Source organism: Canis lupus (assembly GCF_048164855.1).
Source record: "Canis lupus baileyi chromosome 5 unlocalized genomic scaffold, mCanLup2.hap1 SUPER_5_unloc_6, whole genome shotgun sequence".
Lineage (NCBI taxonomy): Eukaryota > Metazoa > Chordata > Mammalia > Carnivora > Canidae > Canis > Canis lupus.
Genome location: NW_027326413.1, coordinates 18273 through 39989, shown reverse-complemented (window position 1 = coordinate 39989; position 21717 = coordinate 18273). Strand labels below are relative to the sequence as shown.

The 21717-nt window shown below is 40.1% G+C and overlaps 1 pseudogene; it reads left to right on the top strand.

Moving 5' to 3' along the window:
* Positions 1-11007: 11007 nt before the first annotated feature.
* LOC140629448 (bromodomain-containing protein 3 pseudogene) lies at positions 11008-13407 on the top strand (annotated as a pseudogene).
* Positions 13408-21717: the final 8310 nt, after the last annotated feature.

Below are 21717 nucleotides of genomic sequence, written 5' to 3'. Positions count from 1 at the left end.
GGATAGCATCTCCCAGCCCCACCTGACCAGAAGGGCTGGTGAAAAAAGGGAGCTACAAAAAGCCAGCAATACTGTAGCCAAGAGACAGACAGGCATATACAACAGTGAGCAGAACAAAGCCAGTGGCTCATATTTGGCCAGGGAACTTGGGACACAGGTCAGGATAAGATAACACACAAAGAGCTTTATTGCCTTTAAAGGTGCCCCTCCCACTGCTCCTGGGCAGAGAAACTAATTCATGGCCCCAATTATATTAATATAGCCTTCAGCTTTTGTGACCTGGGAACCTAACAAGACCACATGGGGAGCTGCTGTACAGGCCATCCAAAAGCTCTGCTTCTAGCTGCACTTGAAAAGAGAGAACAGCCCATGGCTTTCTACATCTGCAGAGCAGATGACCAAGAAATTCAGTGCACACTCTTGTGTTGATTCAGGTACCCTCAAATGAGCCATGCGGACACTGGGTCCTCCCCTGCCAGTGAAGGGAAATGAATTTACAGCCCTGTCTACTAAATATAGTACCCAGTCCAGACCATCTAGTAAGCCAGATGGAAAATTCATGCAACTGGGGGGGGCCCATCCTACAGATTTCCACCTCTTTCCCTATACCCAAACTTAGAGCTTGGAAAGTTGCCTTGCCAAAAACTAGACCATAATAGCGGGTACCACCTGCCCAGTGACCTAAACTGAGGTGACTATTGAAGATCTATCTCTGCCAAAGCAAATCTATAGAGTCTAGAAGAGGAGCCAAATTATTCAAGTGTGCAGATACCAATGTAAGAAATCAAAGATAACAAAATCCAAGTAAATATGAGACCATCAAAGGAAACTAATAGGGACACCTGTGTGGCTCAGTGGTTGGGCACCTGCCTTTGGCTCAGGGTGTGATCCTGGATTCCCAGGTTCAAGTCCCGCATCAGGCTCCTTGCATGCAGTCTGCTTGTGTCTCTGCATCTTTCTCTCTCTCTCTCTCATAAATAAATAAATAAAATCTTAAAAAAAAAGGAATCTAATAAAGTTCTAAAAACTGACCCTAAAAAAAATGAAGATCTAGGAACTATCAGATTTATAATAATTTTCTTAACTTTAGGTAACTACAATAACATGTAGACAATTAAATGAAATTAGGAAAATAATCCGTGAAAACAACAAGAAGTTTGACAAAGAAATAGCAACCAGAAAAAAAACAACAAACCCAGAAATAAAGAGAAATCCTAGAGTTAAAAAAAAAATAGTAATTGAGCTGAAGTAGTTAATAGAATTTCAAAGGTACATTTAGCCATGCAGAAGGAAAGAATTAGTGACCTAAAAATATAAGACATAGAAAAATTATCCAGTCAGAGAAACAAAAAGATAAAATGAGAAAGAGTGAAAAAATCCTAAGGGACTCATAAATACAATGGGAATTCCAGGAAAAGAGAATGAGAAAGGGCAGAAGCAAACTGAAAGCAATAGTGGTTAAACATTTCCCAAACCTGGGAAGAGAAATGAACATACAGAACCATAAGGCTCAAAAGACTTGAAATAGGCTGACTTTGAAAAAGGCTGTACCTGAAATAGGCTGACTTTGAAAAAAGCTGTACCAAAAAGGATCAATTAAATTGTCAAAGCCAAAGAAACCATTTTAAAAGCATTAAGGAAAAAAGAGAAAAGTACATACACGGGAACTTCTATGACTATAAGCAGATTTCTCAACAAAGACTTTTTAGGGCAGGACAAAATGGGATGACATATTCAAAATATTGAAGAATAATTAAGAATTCTATACCCAGCAGAGCTGTCCTTTAGAAATGGAGAAATAAAGACTTTTCCAAACAAAAGATGAGGGAGTTCATTACCACTACACCTGCCTTCTAAGAAACACTAAGGGAATTAAGGGAATTCTGAGTAAAAGTAAAACATAAGCCTTATAAAAATATAAAAAGAAAGTATAGGGATGCCTGGGTGGCTCAGTGGTTGAGCGTCTGCCTTTGTGGTCCAGGGCATGATCCTGGAGTCCCGGGATCAAGTCCCACATCAGGCTCCCTGCATGGAGCCTACCTCTCTGTCTATGTTTCTGCCTCTCTCTCTCTGTGTCTCTCATGAATAAATAAATAAAGTTTAAAAAAAGAAAGTATAAAACTGACTGGTAATAGTAAACAGTTAAGGTTAGATTCTGTAATATGGTGATGGTGGTACATCATTCACTTACAACTCTAGTTTAAAAGTTAAAATAAATGTAGTAAAAATACAATAACTACAGTAATTGTTATTAGTTACAAATACAAAAATATGTAAATTTTATAAGAAATTACCTAAAATATGAGAGGGAGAAGAAGTAGAAGTATCAACTTTAGGAATTTCAGGAAGTAAAGTTGTTATCAGCTTAAAATAGGGTTTGTGATTTTAAGATGTTTTATGTAAGCCCATGAAAACCACAAAGGAAAAAACTGTAGCAATCACACAAAAGAACAGGACAAAGAAGGCAAAGGATACTAGTACCAAAATACATTAAAACAAAAAAGAAAACATGGAACAATACATCTCCAAAGCAACTAGAAAACATTTAGACATGGAGAGAGAGGGAGAGACATGGGCAGAGGGAAAAGGAGGCTCCCCATGGGGAGCCAGATGCAAGACTCGATCACAGGACCCTAGGGTCACGCCCTGAGCCAAAGACATATGCTCAACCACAGACCACCCAGCATCCCAAAAGCAAGTTTTTAAAGGGCAAAAATAAGTCCTGATCTATCAATAGCTACTTTAAATGTAAATAATTCTCCAACCAAGACAGACAGAATAGCTAAATGAATTTAAAAGAGAAAGAAAGAAAGACCTAATATTTTAGCCTCAAAGACACACATAGACTGCAACTAAAGGGAAAGGAAGAGATATTTCAAGAAAATGGTAATGAGGGAAAAAAAAGCAGGAATAGCTGCATTTATATCAAACCAAGAGGCTTTAAAATCATAAAAAAGAGAGGCACCTGGGTGGCTCGGTCAATTAAGTGTATGCTTTGGGCTCAGGTCATGATCCCCAGGGTCCCCAGCAGGGAATTTGCTTCTCCCTCTCCCTCTACCCCTACTCATGCTCTCCCTCCCTCTCTCAAGTAAATAAGTAAAATATGTGAAAAAAAGAAAAAAACAAAGTAAAATTATAAAAAGAGAGAACAAAAAGGTCATTATTTAATGATAAAAAGGTCAACACATCAACAAGATATAACAACTAGATATTTATGGAACCAACATCAAAGCATCCGAATAAATAAAGCAAAAAAGAACAGAGGTAAGAGACGAAATAAACACTAATACAATAACAGTTAAAGACTTTAACATGTTACGCTCAACAATAGTAGATTATCCAAGGAATCTATAAGTTAATAGCAGATTTGAACAATGCTAGAGGCCCAATGGACTTAGACGTATACAAAACATTCTGTGCAATAACAGCCAAACTCATTCTTCTTAAGTGCACATGGAACATTGTCTAGGATAGACTATATGGTAGGCCATAAAACAGGCCATACCAAATTTGAGAAAATTAAAACCATATCAAATATTTTTCTGACCACAGTGATGTGAAAAGAAGTTGAGGGCAGCCCGGGTGGCTCAGCAGTTTAGCGCCGCCTTCAGCCCAGGGCGTGATCCTGGAGACCTGGGATTGAGTCCTGCATGCTGCTCCCTGCATGGAGCCTTCTTCTCCGTCTCCTGTGTTTCTGCATCTCTCTCTCTCTCTCTCTCTCTCTCTCCCATGAATAAATAAATAAATAAAACCTTTTTTAAAAAAAGACAATAGAAGTTGAAAATAAGGAAAACAGGAAAATTCATGAATACTCAGAAATTAAATAACACATTCCTGAACAATCAATGAATCAAAAAAAAATGGGGGGGAATAAAAGTTCCTTGAGACAAATGAAAATGGAAACATTACAAAAATTAAGGGGTGAAGCAAAAGCATTTCTAGGAGGAAAGTTCATACCAATAAATGTCTACATTAAAAGGCAAGAAATATTCCAAATAAATAACCTAACTCTATCCTTAATGAACCAGAAAATAACTGAGCCCAAAGTTAGCAAAGAAAATGGAAAACAATGAAGATTAGAGCAGAAATAAATGAAATGGAGAAATTAAAAACAATAGAAAAGTTAACCAAACTAAGAGTTGTTTCTTTGAAAAGATAAACAAAATTGATACATTTTAACAGGAAAAAAAAAGAAGTCAAATTACAAAATTATAAGTGAAAAGGGAGATATTACAATGAATACCACAAAGGTACAAAAATTCATACAAGGTTACTACAAACAACTATACACCAGGAAACTGACAACTGAGAAGATATAAAAAAAGTCTTTGAAACATACAACTTACTAAAATGGCGTCAGGAATAAATAGAAAATAAATAGACTAATTACTAGTAAGGAGAGTGAATCAGAAAAGGAAGAAAGGAAGGAAGGAAAGAAGGAAGGAAGGAAGGAAGGAAGGAAGGAAGGAAGGAAGGAAACAGAGAACAAAGGAAAGAAAGAGAAAGAGAAAAAGAAAAAAGAAAAAAGAAAAAAAAAACAGAAAAAGAAGTTCCTATGAAGAAAAGTCTAGAACCAGATGGCTTCACTGGTATATTTTACCAAACTTCTAAGAATTAATATACCAATATTCTCAAACTTCTCCAAAAAAAAAAAAAAAAAAAAAGCAGAGAACATTCCCAATAAGCCTTATGAGGTCAGCACTATCTTCATGCTGAAAGACAGATGAGAACCCTACTAAAAAAGAAAACTATAGGCCAACATCCCTGATGATTATAAATGTGAACATTCTCAGCTAAATACTAGAAAAGATATCAGCAGCCTATTAAAAGGACCATTCACCATAATCAACTTGGATTTATCCCTGGGATGAAAGGATGGCTCAAAATATGGAAATCGATCAATGTGATACATCACATTAATAGAGTGAAAGAAAGAATCCTATTATCATCTCAATAGACACAGAAAAAGCATTTGACAAAATCCAACAGTCATTCATGAAAAAAACAGTTAACAAATGAGGTATGGAAGTAACATGCCTCAAAATAATAAAGGCCATATTGACAAGCCCATAGCTGATGTCACACTCAATGGTGAAAGGTTGAAAGCTTTTCTTCCAAAATCAGGAACAAGATAAGGTGCCCACTCTCACCACTCCTCTTCAATATAGTACTAAAAGTCCTAGCTAGAGCAATTAGTCAACAAACAGAAAAGGCATCAGAATTCAAAAGGTAGAAGTAAAATGGTCTCTGTTTGCAAATAACATGTTTTTGTATAGAGAAAATCCTAAATATTCAACCAAAAAACTGTTAAAATAATCAACAAATTGAGCCCAGTTGTAAGACACAAAATTGACATACAAAATAAAATTTCTATAATAACAAATTTTCTGAAAAGGAAATAAAGAAACATATCCAATTTATAATTGCATGAAAAACAATAAAATACTTAGGAATAAATTTAAGGAAGTGAAAGATCTATGCTAACAACTGTAAGACAATGATGAAAGCAATTGAAGAAGACATAAATGAATGGAAAGATAGGGCAGCCCAGGTGCCTCAGCAGTTTAGTGCCGCCTTCGGCCCAGGGTGTGATCCTGGAGACCCAGGATCAAGTCCCACGTTGGGTTCCCTGCATGGAGCCTGCTTCTCCCTCTGCCTCCGCCTGTGTCTCTGTTTCTTTCTCTGTATCTTTCATGAATAAATCAATAAAGTCTTTTAAAAAATGGAAAGGTATCCTATGTTCCTGGACTGCAAGAATCACTATTATTAAAATGTCAATACTACCAAAAACCATCTATAGATCAATGCAGTCCCTATTGAGATTCCAGTGGCTTTTTTTTTTAAGCAAAAGTAGAAAAAAAAACCCTAAAATTTATATGAAGCCAAAAAAAAAAAGCAAGAAATCCTGAGAAAGAGCAAGGCATGAGGCATTATTGTTCCTGATTTTTTTAATATTTATTATAAAGCCATGGTCACTAAAACAGTAGAGTACTGGCACAGAAGCAAAGAGAACAATGGAATAAGGAATTCAGACACAAATCCAAGCATATATGGTCAACAAATATTTGACAAGCAAGTCAAGAATGCTCAATGAAGAATTGTCTCTTCAATAAATGATGTTGCAGCAAATGGATACTCACATGTAAAAGAATGAAACTGGGCCCATAGCTTACACCACTCACAACATTAACTCAAAATTAAATAAATGCTTAACTGTGAGACCTGAAACCATGAAACTCCTAGAAGTAAAACACAGGATAAAAGCTCCTTGACACTGGTCTTGGTAATTATATTTTGGAAATCACACCTAAAATGTAACCAAAAAATAAAAAATAGACAAGTGGGAATACATCAAACTAAAAAGTTTCTTCACACCTGAGGAAGCCATCAACTAATTGAAAAGACAACCTACAGAACAGAGAAAAAATATTCACAAACCATATATCTGATAAGGGATTAATAGCCAAACCAAATAAATAATGCACATAACTCTATGGCAGAAAAATCACCCAATTTAAAAATGAGCAAAAAACCTAATAACCATTTTTCAAAAAAAGATACACAGATAGGCAACAGGTATATGAAAAGATGTTCAACACTTCTAGTCATTAGGGAAATACAAATTAAAACTACAATGAGATACCACCTCATGCCTGTTAGAATGGCCATCATCCAAAAGACAAAAGATAACAAATGCTGGTATGGATGTAGAGGAAAGCGAACCCTTGTGCACTCTTGGGGGCGGTGTGTGTTGTAAACTGGTACAGCCACTGTGGAAAACAGAATGAAGGCTCCTCAAAAATTAAAAATAGAACTAGTTACAGTCCATTTCTGGGAATATATCCAAAGGAATTGAAAACACAAGAAAAGATAAATGAACCTCCCGATACACAGCAGCATTATTTATAATAGCAGAAACAGGGAAACAATCAAAGTGTCCAATGATGGAGGAATGGTTAGAGCAGTTGTGGCATATATGGTTGACTCCTGAACAACGAGGTGTGATCCTCCACATAGTTGAAAATCTGCATATAAAATTTGACTTTCCAAAATTAAGAGGCAGACTCTTAATAGCTTACCGTTGACTGGAAGCCTTACTAATAGCATAAACAGTCAACTAATACATACTTTGTTTACGCATTATATATTGTATTCTCACAATTAGGTAAACTAAAGAAAGGAAGGCGCTATGATGTATACCTTAAACCTCACTCAGTGATGTATGTCAACTATCTCTCAATAAAAGTGAAAAGAGATGAAAAGATACAATTGTCACTTGCTTTTTTGAAATATTTGCAGTAGCCTCCTACTGACTCCTCTTTCCTGAAGGACCCTAGAGGTCCAAGTTGGGAGTCATGAATCCAGTGAGGGAGGGGGGGAATGTGCTTCTCCCCCCACCACTATCAGAGTCTTTAGTATCACCCAAGAATCTTCTATTTCTCCATTAGTCCTAGTTTCCAAGGCAAAATTTCCATAGTGATCACCACCACAGCTCCCCACCTTGCAGAGTCTACCCCTGTATACTCCATCACTCCTCTGTTACCACAGATAAATTGTTTGGGTTCCTAGCAGAGGCCATTCTCTACTCATATACTGGGTCACATCCTCTCTTGGCTATTCAACAACTCCATCTCTCCAGAAAATCCTCCCCCCTCTTGCATCACGCACACTATCCTTCTTTATTCTCCACACCTCTTCCACAAGTCTAGAGAAACATGTTGGTAAACTCTCTTGGCCCCATTTCATGTAAGAGCCACCACCTCATTTCTCAGTTTTCCTAAATGAAATCTTAGAGGTTGATGAAAATTATAACTTTCCAATTTTCTCTTGAGCTCCCTCCATTCAAGCTTTCTCCTCTTGCTAAGATCCACAATTACTTCATAACATTGTATCCGAAGTCAATTCGCAGTCCTCATCTTGGTCTATCAGCAATATGTGACAGTTAACCAGGTTTTCCAGTATCTTGAAACACTGAGAACTTGCCTTTCAAGACAGTAAATTTTCTGAATTTCCTTCCTTCTTTCCTCATTGTTCCTTTCTTCATCTCTGCTGGTTCTTCCTTTGACCCTTGTTTCTAGATCTTTGATCTTCTATCTTCATTACTTTATTTTTTTTTTTTTTTAAATATTTTATTTATTTATTCATGATAGTCACAGAGAGAGAGAGAGGCAGAGACACAGGCAGAGGGAGAAGCAGGCTCCATGCACGGGGAGCCCGATGTGGGATTCGATCCCGGGTCTCCAGGATCGCGCCCTGGGCTAAAGGCAGGCGCCAAACCGCTGCGCCACCCAGGGATCCCTATCTTCATTACTTTAGAGAACTCTTCTAGTTGCAGGATTTAAGTGTCATCTCTATGCTGATGTCTCACCAATCTGTATCTCCAGCCTGAACCTCTTCCTTGAACTCCAGATTCATATATCTAATTCTCTATTAGACATTTTTTTCTGGGCAGCCCAGGTGGCTCAGCGGTTTAGCACCACCTTCAGCCCAGGGTGTGATCCTGGAGCCCCAGGATCAAGTCCCATATCAGGCTCCCTGCATGGAGCCAGCTTCTCCCTCTGCCTATGTCTCTGCCTGCCTCTCTCTCTCTCTCTCTCTCTCTCTGTCTCTCTCTCTCTCTCTCACACACACACATAAATAAAATCTTTAAAAATATATATTTAAAAAATACATCTTTTCCTGAATATCTAACTGGCATCTCCAATGTAATACAACCAGGAATGATCTTCTGAGCTTTTCCTTCAAACATTCAAACATAAGTTTTTCTTAGAGACTCCTAAGGTCTTAGCAGACAGATTGTGAACCTTGGTTGCATGTTATAGTCACATGGGGGGCCTGAGTTCCACCTCCCAATGATTGTAACCCAATTGGTCATGGCATCCAGAGTGTTAGAAGCTCTCTATGTAGCTTCTCCAAAGAAGCCAAGATTGAGGACTGTAGCTCTGGATGGGTTTCTTCTTCCTTTAACCTCAAATCCTATTATTTTTTCCCCATAAACACTCTCCTCCAGCCACACTGGTCCCCTTGCTATTGCTCAACTCACCAAATATGCTCCCCTTTCAATTCCTTCTTTGTGCCTGGAACACTTTTACCTAAAATAGCCTTAAGATTTATTTCCTTATCTTTTCAAGTCTTTGCTTTAAATCACTGTGTCATTGAGATATACTATGACCACCCTATTTAAGTTTGCAAAGTTCTCTGCCAACCACATCATTTCCCCATTACCCTTACCAGGACTTTTTTTTTTCCTTCAGCATTATGCCATTCAAAAAGATGTAATTTACTCATTTATTATAGGTTCAGTCTCTCCCCAGTTAGGAAGCAGACTCTGAGAGCAGAGGAATATCTGCATTTTTGCTTACTGTGGGATCTCAGATCATGCATGATATATAGCAGGTACTCAAAAAACGAGCACTAGTGACATTCCTTTTTCTAATATGAAATTTTCTCCTTTCTCATTTTCATCAAATTCTTGGTTCTGTTTAAGAGTTAGACCTATTTGCTGGTATCCCAAAACAACCCTACTTAATAGTTCATCCACTTCTAATTTTTTTCCAAAGGCTTATCTTTCCTTACATTTCCTTAATTATGAGCTTCTCCTTAGGGTTTAGTATTTGACCCTTTATCCTTATTTATATTTACACTTAATAACCTCTCTCCTTTGAAAAGAGGAGACTTCATTTTTCAGACTTCAGCTAGAATGGAAAATTTAAAGTGGTGCCGCCATGTCAAAGTTTTAGTTAAGAACACTGGACCTTCCTCTCACCCAGGTAAGTCCAGTACAGTATCAAAGCTTCAATTATTTATGTCAATAAATCCAAATATTGTTTCTCTAATGCACTGTTCTCTTATTAGTGTCAAAAAAAGTAATGATCTCCTCCCTCCCTCCTTCTCCCCCCCCACACACTCTATATCTTATAAGTCAAGATAAAAATTCAGGAGTATTACTTAAAACATCCCTTTTCCCTTTCTCCCAAAACTCAGCCAAGCGTTTCTTTATTCTACTTATTAAATTTTTATTATGACCTATCTCTTCCATGTCATTTCTGTTCATGATAATCTCTTACCTTTCCTCTTAAAGCCTCCCAACTGAAACCATTATTTCCCTACTTTCCCCTTCAATACATTCTACACACTGCCAAAGTATAAACATTTAAAGACCTTTAAAATTCATGCAATTGCATTAAAATCCTTAAATGGCTTTCGTATTATTTAGTATAATAATCCTTACCATGGTTAAGCTAATACTCAACAATCTCTATGCTTCTCTTGCACATAAGCTCAAAGTATCACAGTTTCTTTAATAAATCAAGATTACTTTCCTCCTCACTCATTTTAATGCCTTACCACAGTCCATTTCTTCTGTTTGGAACCTCCCATTTATGTTCACTTAGCTATTCAAATTCATTCTATCACATCCTTTTAAAAGTTAATGAGATTCATATAGTCAATGGATCTTGACAAAGGACTAGACAACACAGTGAAAGAAAAGGACAGTATTTTCAACAAATGATAATGTAAAACTGGACACCACATGCAAAAATACTGAGTCCAGACACAGACTTCACATCCTTCACAAATATAAACTCAGATCACAGTTCTAAATATAAAATGCAAAATTATAAAACCTCTGCAAGATAATGTAGGAGAAAATGCAGGTGAACTTGGGTATGGCTATGATTTTGATCCAACACCAGGGCACAATCCATGAAAGAAATAACTGATACACTGGACTCCATTAAAATTTTCTGTTCTGCAAACAGCAATGTCAAGAGAATAAGAAGACAAAGCACAGAGTTGGAGAAAATATTTACAAAAGAACCATCTAATAAAGAACTGTTATCCAGAATCTATATAGGGAGCGGAGGGACGGCCGTCGGAGCCGCCGAGGCCAAGTGCTGCCTGGCTGGGCCTACAAAGGGGATGTCAGGCCTCCAAAAGGAGCGCAGTGGAAGCGAGGGCCTCCCTGAGCCGCTGCTGTGACGGCCAGTGAGCGAGCCGCGGAGGATGTCCACCACCAGGACGGTCGCGCCCGCGGGGATCCCGGGGAACCCGCGGGAGGTCTCCAACCCCGCCAAGCCTGGCCGCAAGACCAAGCAGCTGCAGTAGGCGCAGAACGTGGTGGTAAAGACGCCCTGGAATCACCAGCTCGCCTGGCCCTTCTACCAGCCCGTGGATGCAATCAAGCTAAACCTGCCCGATTACCATAAAATCATAAACACCCGATGGCTATGGGGACTATTCAGAAGAGACTAGAAAATAATTATTACTGGAGCGCCGGCGAATGTATGCAGGACTTCCACACCATGTTTACAAATTGTTACATTTACAACAAGCCCACAGATGACACAGTGCTAACGGCCCAAGCCTTAGAGAAAATTTTTCTGCAGAGAGTGGCCCAGGTGCCCCAGGACGAAGTTGAATTATTACCCCCTGCTCCGAAGGGCAAAGGCCGGAACGCGGCGCAGGAACCCGGAGTGCAGGTGGGCAGCAAGTGGTGGCCGTGTCCTCTGTCTCCCCAGCAACCCCCTTCCAGAGCGTCCCCCCACTGTCTCCAGACGCCTGTCATTGCTGCCCCCCCTCTGCCAACCATTACCGCAAACATCACGTCGGTCCCTGCGCCCCCGCCGCCGCCCCACCCCCTCCCTCGACGCCCATCATCCATCCCTGTGGTCCCTCCCACAGCGCCTGTCGTCAAGGAAAAGGGTGCAAAGCGGAAAGCAGCCACCACGACGCCCACTCCATCCGCGAGCCGGAGCGAATCGCCGCCGCCATCGTCAGACCCCAAGCAGGCCGAGGTGGGGGCTCGGCGAGAGAGTGGGGGCCGCCCCATCGCACCGCCCTGGAAGGATCTAGAGGACGGCGAGGTGCCTCAGCATGCGGGCCGGAAGGGCGAGCTGCCGAGCACTCGCGGCACTGTGACAGCGTCCTCGAGGAAAGGCCGTGCAAGAAGCGTGCGGCCTGCGCCTGGCCCTTCTCCAGCCGGTGGACGCCGAGGCCCTGGAGCTGCACGACTACCACGACGTCACCGAGCACCCGATGGACCTCAGCACTGTCAAGAAGACGGACAGTCGCGAGTGCCCAGACGCGCAGGGCTCTGCTGCTGACACCCGGTTCATGTTCTCCAGCTGTTACCAGTACAACCCCCAGGCCACAAGGTGGTGGCCGTGGCCAGGAAGCTGCGGCCGTGTTTGAGGTGCGGTTTGCTAAGATGCCGGCTGAGCCGGGGGAGGCGCCGGCCCTGCCTGCGCCCGCAGCCCCCGTGCTGAGCAGGGGCGCCGAGAGCAGCCGCAGCAGCGAGGAGAGCTCGGAGGAGGAGGAGGAGGAGGAGGAGGAGGAGGAGGAGGAGGAGGAGCGGGCCCGGCTGGCGGAGCTGCAGGAGCAGCTGAAGGCTGTGCACGAGCAGCTCGCCGCCCTGTCGCGGGCCCGGGAACAAGCCAGAGAGGAAGAAGGAGCCGAAGGGAAAGGAGGAGAAGGAGGAGGACGCGGACGAAGACGAGGACACGGAGAGGCACAAGGCCAAGTCTGAGGACGAGAAGGCCAAGGGGGCCCCGCCGCCAAGCAGGCCCAACCGAAGAGGGCTCCCGCCGAGAAGGCCGGCAGCGCAGCCAGGCCAGCAGGCAGCCGAAGCAGGGCGGCAAGCAGGCATCGGCCTCGACGACCCGGAGAGGAGGAGCAAGGCCTGCCCGTGAGCTAGGCCGAGGGCGCCAGCTCAGCCTAGACCACCCGGCTGCCCGGGGACACGGGGCTGCGGGGTCCACTTCATCCAGTCCCGGAGCCCTCGCTCAGGGACCCAGGCCTGAGCAGAGAGAGATTGACTTTGAGCCTCTGAAACCCACCACTGTGCGGGAGCAAGTGTTGTTGACAGGAAAAGCCAAGGGAGCCTTTCTCCACGAGCGGGAAGAAGCAGGCGGCCAAGTCCAAGGAGGAGTTAGCTCAGGAAAGGAAGGAGTCGGAGACGCGCGGCAGGACGTCCGTGGGCAGCTGAACAACAACGAGAAGCCTGCCAAGGAGGAGAAAGCGGGCTCTGCGCCCTCGGGAGGGCCGCCCGGCTCAGCAGCAGCAGCTCCTCGGTCCGGGAGCAGCAGTTCGGCGGATCCAGCTCCACTGCAGCGACTCAGACTGAGCGCTGGACTCGCACATCAGGACAAAACCAGCGAAGTCGCACCCGCCGGAACTCTGCAGTGTCCCTTGCTCTGGTTGATCTGCTGCTGCTCTGGTTCCGCGCCTGCAGGTTTTCTTTAAAACTCAGTGTTACGGAATCCAGGGATCCCGGGTGGCGCAGCGGTTTGGCGCCTGCCTTTGGCCCAGGGCGCGATCCTGGAGCCCCGGGATCGAGTCCCACGTCGGGCTCCCGGTGCATGGAGCCTGCTTCTCCCTCTGCCTGTGTCTCTGCCTCTCTCTCTCTCTCTGTGACTATCATAAATAAATAAAAATTAAAAAAGATAAATAAACTCAGTGTTATGGAATCTTCCAGTTTTGGCTTTAATAGGTCTAAGATCTTTCTCGTGTGTATGTGAGGCTTTATGAGAAGGTGTGAACCCGCATAAAGCCTTCCCTTCCTCACTGAGTTGAGTTGCTTGGAGACGGCAACTTCAAACGCTGACCTGATGACCGTAGAAAACCATGTCAGATGTGATCTGAAGTTTCTTGCAAAGCCCCTTTCTTATGCCCAAGCTGGTCTGTAGCTCCAGAAAGCATTGTTTGAAAGGAAGTTTCTCTGAGATGGTACTGCACCGAAGGCTGTCAGCTTTGCAAACAGGCGATGTCTCTGTCCCCCCAGCTCAGCCCCGCGGCTGGGGTCACCTCTTGCTGCAGGGTGGGGGGACTGTGGAGGTGCTGCGGGCTCCAGTCCGGGCTTCTGCAGGGGTGGGGAGAGGCGGGTGGGCACCGAGGGAGGGGCCTCGGGAGCTCCTGGGAGGGAACACGGGGGCGCGTGTGCCACGCGCAGCTTTCCATACACTGAAACTTTTACCTCAACTGAAAAAAAAAAAAAGATAAAAAAAAAAAAACTAAACTAAAGGAGACTTTTTTGTAAGGTTCAGCAATTTTCTACGAAAATCTAATGTAAATTTCACTATCTACATGGTAAAGTTCTGCAAGGCAAGGAGACATGGGCTGCTAAGGAAACTTGGTGTTGACTAGGGGAGGATCATTGTCTCTTCTTATACTTTTCATACACACTGCTAGTATGAAAATAGAAACAAAATGGACCAGAGCGATACTTACGGGAGAAAAGAAAAAGACTTGAGAAGTTCTGACATACAAGCAAAAACAAAAACAAAAAAATGCCCCTTATAGTTCTGATTTATAACTTTTAGAGTGAAGAACAATGATCTTGCAGAAAAATAAAATCCAAAGGAGCTCAAAGAAAAGGCACAGGAAAAAAAACTACTCTCTCCATAGACATCCTTGATAATGTAACTTATTGAAATTTAATCTTGAATAATCATAGAAAAATACTTTCTTATTAAATATGGATCTTATTCTCAATAGAATTTTCAAATAAGAAAAATCTTTTATTTTTTGTCTTGACTCCATAGTATATACTTTGTTTTATTATTTATTTCTACTGACCTGAATTTCTCTAATCCAGCAACATAATTATCTACAGCAAAGATTCTTCAAAATACCATGGGTTATTTACCAGATTTTACTTGTCTACAAAAAATATATATTTTCCCCCAGTCAGTGATCAGTGACTCCATAAATGGGAAGGAATGGACTTTTTCTCCATTTTTTGGTTTTATGTCACAGTAACGATGAAACTTTAACTCAACAACTTCTCATTCCAGTCTTTTACAATCACTTCTGTCGAGGGACTGTGTTTGTTCACTGCCAAACAGTGTCTAAATTATAACTTGAGGACAATATGAAGATGACAATGAAAATCCAGTTTACTAAGAAGAAAACAACTAGATACCCTTCTTTCTAGAAGGACTTATTTATGAATATGCACTTAATAAAAAATAAGATGCTCGATAATTAACAAATTTAGGTTTATTCTGCAGTTAGGTTTATAGAAAAGAGCATAAACTGGAAAATAGTCGCTTGATTCCCCATCTTCTATTTTAGGAAGACTTTAAATCTATAATGAAGTTTAAAAATGCCAAATCTCACACACACAAAAAAAACACTTTCTTGAAACATTTTTTTCACAATATATGCAGAAAAAGCACAGCCCTAAATAGAAGACCAAGACGCGCATGCACACACTCACACACACACACACACACACACATCCACATGCTCAATATATTCACAGCAAAAAAACATAAGGGATGGGCAATTCAAGCTTTCTCCCAAAGCATACATGGGATGAAAGAAATTCCTAAATCTCAATGCAGAATAGAACAATTACTACCAGAGGGTAATGAATTAATGAAAACATGAATACAGTTACTACTGGAACTGGCTTCCGAAGCACCAACACACAAACTCATTCAAGACTCTCTTTTAGATCTCAGCTACAGAAATGCCAACCAACATTCCTATATTTAGCAGATATAGTAGTTTGAGGAAAAGCTACAATTAGTATTTTAAGTTTGAAAATGAACATCAGGGATCCCTGGGTGGCGCAGCGGTTTGGCGCCTGCCTTTGGCCCAGGGCGCGGTCCTGGAGACCCGGGATCGAATCCCACGTCGGGCTCCTGGTGCATGGAGCCTGCTTCTCCCTCTGCCTGTGTCTCTGCCTCTCTCTCTCTGACTATCATAAATAAATAAAAAAAATTAAAAAAAAAGAAAATGAACATCATAAAAATAATAAATCACTCCTTTTTCCTATATTGTTCCACCTGTCTTTGCTTAGCCTTTACTGAATCCAAATGCTAAGTATTGACTTATGTGGTTTTCCTGTGAACAGATAAAGTAGAAAATGAGAAATAGTTTAGATCTCAAAAAAAAAAAAAAAAGCACATGACTCAAAAGTTTGCAGGCAGAAATAAATTACAGTGATCAAAAATATTGTTTGGGAATATTAAAATATCTTTACTGTGTACAGAGTTGTTTATGAAAACTTTGGCTTTCTCATCTACATTATACCATGGAGAATAGAACAAAATAATGTAAAAATGTCCTGTTTACACAACGTAGACTTGAGAAAATGCACCACTGGTGCTATTTGATGTATGAAATCTTCATTTTCCAGTATATGGGTTATTTTCTGGGACTAAATCAAGCTCAGTGTATTTTAGTCTGAGAAAGCTAATATGTTTTCACAAAAATAGAAACTTCTGAAGAGTATCTTCATGACCATGAGAGGATTAAAAGCAAATTTCAAAATGCACTTTAAGCACAGACAAACTAGAACATTTCTATTTTGTTGCTTTGACTGTTTTTTTAACACAGTGACCCTTAAGGGAAAAAAATGGGTGGGGGGCAAGGTGGCAGGAAGATAGGCTTCATAAAATACACTTAGGTTGAATTAAAGTAGTTGTAGTTTAGTATTTTAAATAAGGAAACATTCAATTAAATAATCAAGATTCTCAATAATCTGCAAATTGCTATAACCTCTAGTTTTGAAATCCCCAATTTTTGAAAAAAATTCTTTTTTCGTGCCAAAATTGTGTTAAAACATATGTTTGGTATTCTCTTTCCTAAAAAGTTTGGAGATATTTTAGAAGCACCCAAAACCTAAATCCATGGCAAATTTAATAACTCTTTGGAGGTAAGTAATAGTCTCATCTAAAAGAAAGAGAAATCGAGTTGGGTTACAGATGCTTACAAAAATGAGAAAATTAGGATAAATTTCATTAAATATCTGAAATTCTAGATTGCCAGTATTCCTTTTAAGGAGGATTTATGTTTATGAATAGAAATCCTCAGGGTGGTATTGTGTTTCTCTCCTCATAGGAAACGCCTGTTTTGTCAAGCAATTAAGGTTCTCTGTGGAGAAACTGATATGTCAGTCAGTCCACCACCAGACTCTCAGCCTAAAATCCATGGGCTTCTCTCCCTTTGCTGCAAAACAAAGACCCTTACTCTTATTCTCCTGAACTCTTTGTCTTTTCCTCAACTCAAGTGTCAGAATTTTTAACACATAGATTCATAAAAATGGGGTAAAAAAACCAATTTCTATAAATAAAACAGATCCACAGTATAACATTAACTCTGCCAAAAAATCAGACAAAGAAATAAAAATAAATACTCTAGAAATTTGGAGCTCATTTGCTAATTTTCTTTTTTTTTTAATTTTTTTTTAATTTTTTTTTATTTATTTATGATAGTTACAGAGAGAGAGAGAGGCAGAGACACAGGCAGAGGGAGAAGCAGGCTCCATGCACCGGGAGCCCGATGTGGGATTCGATCCCGGGTCTCCAGGATCGCGCCCTGGGCCAAAGGCAGGCGCCAAACCGCTGCGCCACCCAGGGATCCCCTCATTTGCTAATTTTCTAACTCAATTCACTATGATCATGGGTCCATAGCCAAATCATGGTCTCCTATCCTCTTTTCAACTATCTTATTAAATATAATGTGATTAAATAAATAATTACTAAAGGGAAAGGATATTCTTTTTATTTAAAAAAAAGAACATGAAGAATCACATCACCAAGATGGCAACATAGGATATTCCTGACTTCACTCCCCTCCCAAAACAAATGAACAACTATTCAAGAGCAAGACAACATTGAAAGAACCCTAGAACATGATGGTGAGGTACTCCCCACACCTCAGAGGCCAAGACAAACTGCATAGGAAGAGAAGGGGCCACACGCTGGCTGCACTTCTCCCCCCAAATCCAGGCCATTTCAGCACCAACCTGAGGTCTCAACTGAGCCTCCAATTCTTCCAGTGGGAAAAGAGAGCACAGGGGGGAATAGCCAGCCCCCCAACTCAGCACTGTGGCTGCTTTGTTTGAACCCCTACTCTGATCTCATGCCTACACAGGGATTGCTGGAAAACTATAAGGTTCAAACACTGGGATTCTAACTGTGACAAAGAATAGGAGAGAGGCTTGCAACAACTAGCATACGACCTTGGCCGACCAAGTCCATACTTGCAGTGTCCAAGTAATAATACCAACCAGAGGCTTTCCTCATTATCAGAACCAAGATGGATATATACTCTGACCAGGGAATTAGCAGAATATAGATCTTATTTATTCTGATCAAATGAATACTGTTGACCATAGAGCCAAGTTTGCCTAAGCCCAGGCAGGGAACTGAATCACAGCTCCCTTCCTCGACTGTGGAGAGTATCTTCTAGTCCAATTTGACAAGAAGGGCTGGAGAAAACTCCTGAAAGCTTTGTGACCCAATAGCAGTCAAGCTGAGAAGCTGGTAGAATTGAAGTTGCACAGCGGCCCTGTTTGGTCAGGGAACTTGGGGAATGGATCAGCCTGAGTTGAAACAACAAACAAAGAACAATAGCAGCTTTAACTGCTTCTCCCACTGCACCCAGACAGGGAATCTAATTCATAACCCTGCTCATTGTTGAATGCCATCAGTCTATCCAACCAGAGAATCTAACCAAAGCACAAGGAAAGCTCTGTAGCCCATCCAACAGCCCTACCTACAGTGGCATTTGAACAAAGAGCATAGCCTGTGGCTTCCCCAGTCTGCAGAGCAAAACCAGTGGCCTCACCTGACCAAGCAACTCAGTGCAGACACTACACTGATTCGGGTCCACCAACAATGAGCTATACAGACCCTGATTCTATCTGCTGTCGTGCTAGGGAAGGGAAACTAATTCATAGTCTTATCTACTGCTGAATAGAGTAGCCAGTCCAGACCATCCATGAAGCCTAACCAGATTAGGAGAGAATCCAAGCAATTGTAGAGAAGCCAGGCAACTGCAAAGCCCATCCAATAGCTTTTCTTAGGGAGGGAACCAAGCTGGCAGTCCTATACAACTCTCTCAGTCACTGGAACATCTCCTATCCCTGACCTTAAAGTATGAAGCATGGCCCCATCCAAGAAAAGACCACAATAGCAGACCCCATTTGCCCAAAGAAATTACCAGCAAATGCCCAGAAACTGAAACTGAGCTGAATGGTGAAGAAGTGTCTCTGCCAAAGCAAACTTGTCAAGTATGGAATTGGAGCCCAATTACTTAAATGCACAGATTCCAACATCAGGAATCAAAGATCACAAAAAAAAAAAAAATCAGGTAAATAGGACACCACCAAAATAAACTCATAAAGATCCAAAAGCTAAACCTTAATAAATGGAGATCTAGGAACTGTCAGAAAGAATTCAAAGTGAACCACCTTTAGGAAGTTAGTGAACTACAAAACACACAAACACAGACACACACAGAAAAGCAAATGAAATTAGGAAAATAATGAATAATAAAAATGAGAACTTTGAAAGAGCAACCATCAAAAACAAATCCAAATATAATTCTTAGATTTGAAAAATAAGTAAACTGAAGAATTCAACAGAAAATGTCAAAAGTAGACTCAACCATGCAGAAGAGGGAATCAGTAACTTGAAAGAGAAGTCATGGAAAATAATCTAGAGGAGCAAAATGAAAAAAGAATGACAGAGAGTGAAAAATCCTACGGGAATTATGAATCACAATCAAAAGGAATGACATTTGCGTTATAGGAATTTCCTGAAGGAGACAAGAAAGGGAGAAAGACCAGTAATGGCTGAAATGTCCCCTAATCTAGGGGAAAAAATGAACATCCAGATTCATCAGGTCCAGAGGACCTCAAATAGGATGAACCTGAATAGGGCTACACTGAGACACATTATAGTCAAACTGCCAAAAGTCAAAGACAAAGAAAGAATTTTAAGAGCAGTGCAGGAAAAAGTTACACACAAAGGAACACCCAAAAGATTATTAACACATTTCTCACAAAAACATTTTAGTCAAAAATCAAAACAAAACATTTTAATCAAGGAATGGGATGACATACTCAAACTATTGGAGGAAAATAACTGTCAACCAAGTATTATTCTATATTGGCTAAACTGTCCCTTGAAACAAAGCAAGGATAAAGACTTCCCTGAGCAAATAACCAGTAAAGGAGTTCCTTATCACTATATCTACCTTACAAAAGATGCTAATGGAAGTTCTTTAAGTAAAGGAACAATAATTATCACAAAAACATAAAAAGATAGCAAAAATCTCAGTGGTAATGGTAAACATACAGTCATATATTCTGCAATATGGTAACAGGGATAGTTAATTCACTTAAAACTCTAGCTGAAGTTTTAAAAAATGTACTAAAAATAACTATGTTAATCTGTTATTACACAATGTAAAAGCAATAACCAAAAAGGAGGAGAGGGAGTAAAAGTGTAAAGGTTATCAATTTTATCAAAGTTGTATCAGTTTAAAATGAGGTGTTATAAGTTTAAGATATTATATGTAAGCCTCATTGTAATTACTAGGAAAATCCTTTAGTAATTACATAAAACATAGATAGGAACTCAAAGCACAATGATACCAAAAGACATCAAAACACACCCTAAAAAAGTAACAGGTTTAAATAAGAAATAATGGGTGTACAAAATAACCAGAAAATAATGAACAAAATGGCAATAGTAAATCCTTATCTATAAATAATTACTTTAGTTGTAAACAGATTTCTTCAATTAAAAGCCACAAAATGGCTAAATGGATTAAAAACCATACCCAACATTATGGTGCCTAAAAAAGACTCACTTTACCCTCAAAGACACACAGAATAAAGGGATGAATAAAGACGTTTCAAGCAAATGGCACTAAATTACTGGCACTAAATTTACTTACATTACATGTATTATAAAAATGATATGAGATAAAGAAGGTTATTATATAATGAGAAAATGGCCATTGCTTTAATAAGATAACAACAACTGTAAATATTTTGTGCATAACGTTGGAATACCTGAATATATATAAGGCAGAAACTGACAAAGCTCAAAGGAGAAATCAACAGTAATGCAATGGATAGATCATCCAGAAAACCAATCAGGAAACAGTATACCTAAAAAACATTACAGACCAAACAGACCTAACACATACATAGAACATTCTCTTCAACAATGGCAGAACAGATATTTTTATCAAGCAGGCAGGGAATACTTTTTTAGAACAGACCATAAACTTTGCAACAAAACAAGTCTTAGCAAACTCAGGAAGACTGAAATTACACCAAATATCTTTTTTGACTACAGTGCATGAAATTAAAAATCAATCCCAACAGGAAAGCTGGAAAACTCATGACCATATGCAAATTAAATAACACTCTCCTTAAAACCATTTGATCAATTGATAGTTAAAGGAGAAATAGAAAAGGTTTTTTTATTTTTTATTTTTTGAGACAAACAAAAATGAAAGTACAACATACCAGAACTTGTGGGCTATAATAAAAGCAATTCTAATTGGAAGTTCACAGCAATAAACATCTACATTAAGAAGCAAAAAAAGATCCTAAATAAGTAACCTAAGTCTCTAAGCCTTAAGAAACCAGAAAAAGTGGAACTGAGTCCAAAATTAGAAGAAATAAAAATGAAAGTAAACATAAATGAAATAGAGAATAGAAAAACAATAGAAAGGAATAGCCAAAGTAAGAGCTGGTTCTTTGAAAAGATAAATAAACCCTTAGGCAAACCCTTACGTACACTAACAAAGAAAAGGCAAAGGACCCAAATCAATAAAATTATAAATGTAAAAAAGCACATTACAAGTGATACTACAGAAATACAAAGACCTTAACAATATACCAATATACTACACAACATAGAATAAATGAAAAAAATTATCTGACATGCACAACTTACCAAG